The sequence below is a fragment of the Limulus polyphemus genome, unplaced genomic scaffold (assembly GCF_000517525.1).
Source record: "Limulus polyphemus unplaced genomic scaffold, Limulus_polyphemus-2.1.2 Scaffold35, whole genome shotgun sequence".
NCBI classification, from domain to species: domain Eukaryota; kingdom Metazoa; phylum Arthropoda; class Merostomata; order Xiphosura; family Limulidae; genus Limulus; species Limulus polyphemus.
Genome location: NW_013665645.1, coordinates 1,385,138 through 1,389,134, shown reverse-complemented (window position 1 = coordinate 1,389,134; position 3,997 = coordinate 1,385,138). Strand labels below are relative to the sequence as shown.

Below are 3,997 nucleotides of genomic sequence, written 5' to 3'. Positions count from 1 at the left end.
TGCAAAAACTCGTGAATTGTGTTCAAATATAGCCTGAAATTCATGGCCAGGTGGTTAGGGCCCTCGACTCGCAATCTGAGGGTCGCGGGTTCGAATCCCCGTCCCAACAAACATGCTCGCCCTGGGTGCGTTATAATGTGACGGTCAATCCCACTATTCGTTGGTAAAAGAGTAGTCCAAGTTGGCGGTGGGTGGTGATGACTAGCTGCTTTCCCTCTTGTCTTACACTGGTAAATTAGGGACGGCTAGCGTAGACAGCCCTTGTGTAGCTTTGCGCGAAATTCAAAAACAAAAAACAAACATTATTTCACTCCCTTTTTGTTAAAAATAAATTGTTCAGGTGGGAGGGATTTTGTTCCCACTGTTTTGGGTCTGAGCCCCTATAAACAAATTTCCCCTTCCTAAAAATCCTGGCTCCGACCCTGCTGGTGAAAAGTTAGCAACAATATTGTTACACAATATATATATATATACATGTATATTGTAATTGCATTCATGTGTTACTATGATGACACAGATCCCGTTTAAGTTTGAAATAAAAAATTGAGGTAAAATTTCACTATTAACAAGATAGATATAACCTTAGCATTAGTTAAATACGCTTTCAATCTTATAAACCAGCTTCATATAACTCACTTTATAATTAGTATGCATACCATGTCATGATTAGAGGCTCACATGAGTGGAGACGTTCGTTCGTCGGTAGTTGGTTCCTGTTTGGCGTGTGTAGATGTACTTCTACAGTAGGTAATGCTGCAAGTGAAGGGATCGTGGGAAAGTCGTGTTCTCGCGATGACACGTGTGAAAAGTCTTTGGTGGTCACGTGAAGAAGATGTTTAGTCGCGTATAGTATAAAATTAAAACATTTGTCTTTTAAAGTGAATTTCTTATAGGAAACTCAACATCAAATTCGAGGCTATCAAATATTTATATTGTTGTCAGAAAGAAGCGGATCAAGAACAGGATAACGTTGTTTACTTTATCGGTAAACAACATAAAAATGGAATCTTTTGCGTAACGTTTTTCGTGTCTTTTAAAGTAGTATATATATCAGTATATGTTCTAGTTAGTTTTTGTGTGAACATAATGATGTTAAACTTATTGCTAGTATTGAAACTTAACTATAACTGTTATGATTCAAAATTGTATCCGGTTTTTAGTTGTCACTGTAACTTAAAAGTGTAAGAAAACCAGGCAGCATCGTTACTTATGTAACATTGTAATTAAGACAGTTTTTCTTACAATGTTTTACTTACTACTCCTCTGTCTCCATATACCCACAAGAAAAAATGTTGTCATCACATAAAGTATTCTAGAGAATTTTAAATTTGGTTCGATTGCAGTATTAACAGATTATGTTGGTTAAAATGTGGCGATGTGTATTTGTATGAAGCTCACTACCATGTGTATGCTATGTATTCTGAAAAATAATATAATCGAATTAACTTTCGAGCAAAACTAGTAATCACTTTCGTCAAATAACTCTAAAATTAAGCTTTATTTTGTAAGCTTTTTTCGAATGGAGTGTTTTATTATTATTTTACGATAAATTATGGTATGTATTTTTTATTTAATTAGAATCAGATTTAAGACCCTTTATCAGTTCATGATTTACCAATTTTTATACAACCACAAAATAAATCGAAACACTCGATAGAATAATCACCAGGGGGATTGTATTGGGGCGTTTCAGAGTATAAAATTTATCTTAATATGCCAGAATAGTGAACCTTTATTCACTAATGTATTTATTTACTGGTGGTTCATGTACACAAACTTATAATCATAATAAAATTTTAAGTGTGAGCATTCCAAAATGAATAGATCATTACCACAACAAAAGAGGCTGGCGGACCTAATGAATGGAAGGAAAGTGTGGCGATTTGCAGCTTGTTTGTTGCATTATGGATACAAAAAACGGGCAAAGCTAACAATTTTAATACTGGAGAGCACTGTGAAATAATAGTCAATCATGCAAAAATGGTAGAACTAGGGATCAATGTTATTAAAATTAAATAAACTGGCTGCAACTAAAAATAGTAATTGCTCTTTAGTGAAAAATGAAACTCTCTTAAAACGAATCCGATGCTGTTTATAACTCTGGAGAAAAATTCGAAACGGACATGGTCATGAAGCATCTGAAAGAGAACGAGACACAGACAGTACTTCATAATTAGTCTAGCTCTTTCGGAGTTCAAAAACAAATCCCTCTAAAAGCGCTAACGACTGTTCTCTCACTGACCCGTCACAATATGAGATTCTAGGGAGTTAGTGGTACTTCTCACCTCATGTTGGGCCGGGCGTGGCCTACTGGTTAGCGTGCCGGTCTGTGAATCTGTGGTTTACGTCCCGTAGCAAAATCGAGCTTCGCACTTTGAAGCCGTGGGTGCGTTATAAGAGTGACTGTCAAATCCCCCTATTGGATAAGAGTAGCTCAAAAGTTGGTGAAGATGCTGTTGATCCAATTCCCTCTAATCTGTCAGTTCAAAGCTACAAAAAGACTAGTGCAAATGGCCTTTGTGTATTATTGTGCGAATATAAGAAACAATTGATTAACCAGTCACCCCATGCTTCAGCCACAAAATAAACTTGCACACAGGGTGATGTTGGCTACAACACAGCTTGTTTGTTTATAATTATTCGCAAAGCTACATAATGGGTTATCTGTGCTCTGCCCACCACGGGTATTGTAACCCAGTTTCTAGCGTTGTAAGTCCGCAGATATACCGCTGTGCCACTGGGGGGGGGGGGACAACACAACTATCTCCCTTCATTGTGTTCTGCTGTAGAGAGTAAAACTTGGAGCAAATTTTAAGGTTCTGTACTACACCTTTAGATTTTTTTGTTACTAAATATAAGTATAAACTGTAAAAAAAGTGGGATGTGTGATAGTGATATTGCCTATATACGATCATTGTTTATCAAACGATTTAATATTTCGACATAAATCATGTGAAATATAATAAAAACGACTACTGTGTTATAGTAAAAGCTTAAAAGCAATAGTTTGTTTAAGAGACTGAAGAAAAAAAAAGAGTAGTGGGAACTGAAAACGCGTGTACTAATGCCTGTACTTCCGTACTTGTAATGAGTATCTCACAACATGCAGGGTTTTGAGTATTTTTGGCAATAAATTTGCGATGTATGGCCATGAATTTTATTCTTGAAGTCTGCCATTGCCTACCTGCAACCGTAACATTAGAACTGTTATACGTGGCTTACTCTCGCCAGTCTAAATTGTCAACTGAACCTGATGACTACAATTTAACCTTGTTCAGGACCAAGCACTGGCCAAGGGTAGTTTGCCTCCGATTGGCGTAGCTAGAACGTGTCTGGTTTAACTCAAATAATTCTGGCTTGAACGTTCTCGTTAAAGTGAAAAGTATAGTTTTTGTCGATTGAGTTAAGTATTTGTGTGCTCCAGTTAAGCTTCCTCACTTCACTTTCGCATATTATTCAATAATTTGTTATATCTAAAAATACTTTGTTGTTTCACTATGTTGAATTTATTATTAATATAAAAAAACAAAAAAACAGTTTTAATACGTATGCATTTGTATCACTGTTTTATCACTGGTTTAGTCATTTCACACCTCGCCAATCTTCTCCGACACTATTCTCGAACCTCTGGTTTGTTCTTTCCTCTGTGTATTATTTAATAGGATCTAGGGATACCACAAATATAGATTCACTTTGTGGTGTTTAGAAATTACAACTTGACCAAATTGTGTCTACCAAACAGTGCGTCAACATAGCAAATTAAAATTCTCTCTCTCTCTCCCTCTATACGTATTGTTACGACAGCGGAAGGCACGTGACGCTGGTAGCACGTGATGAGGTTCTAGAAGGATCATAACTTTTCCTGGCAACTCTAGTCTGTCCTAAGCGTCCTCTTTTTTTAGTATATAAGCCCGTCCTCTTTTTTTAGTATATAAGCCCGTCAAATAAAGCGGAGAAATAATTGCAGATAGACAGATATAGAGATAGATAATTGAGT

The 3,997-nt window shown here is 36.4% G+C and overlaps 2 protein-coding genes across 2 annotated transcripts in view; both read left to right on the top strand.

The window, feature by feature from the left end:
• Positions 1–3,997, top strand: part of LOC111086147 (glucoside xylosyltransferase 2-like) — a 47,686-nt gene that overhangs the window by 33,653 nt on the left and 10,036 nt on the right. The window lies entirely within an intron of this gene.
• Positions 817–3,997, top strand: part of LOC111086145 (EGF domain-specific O-linked N-acetylglucosamine transferase-like) — a 62,849-nt gene continuing 59,668 nt past the window's right edge. Inside the window, exon 1 of the mRNA XM_022387825.1 lies at positions 817–1,014. The gene's annotated coding sequence lies outside the window, so the exon portion shown is untranslated. The remainder of the gene's footprint in view (positions 1,015–3,997) is intronic.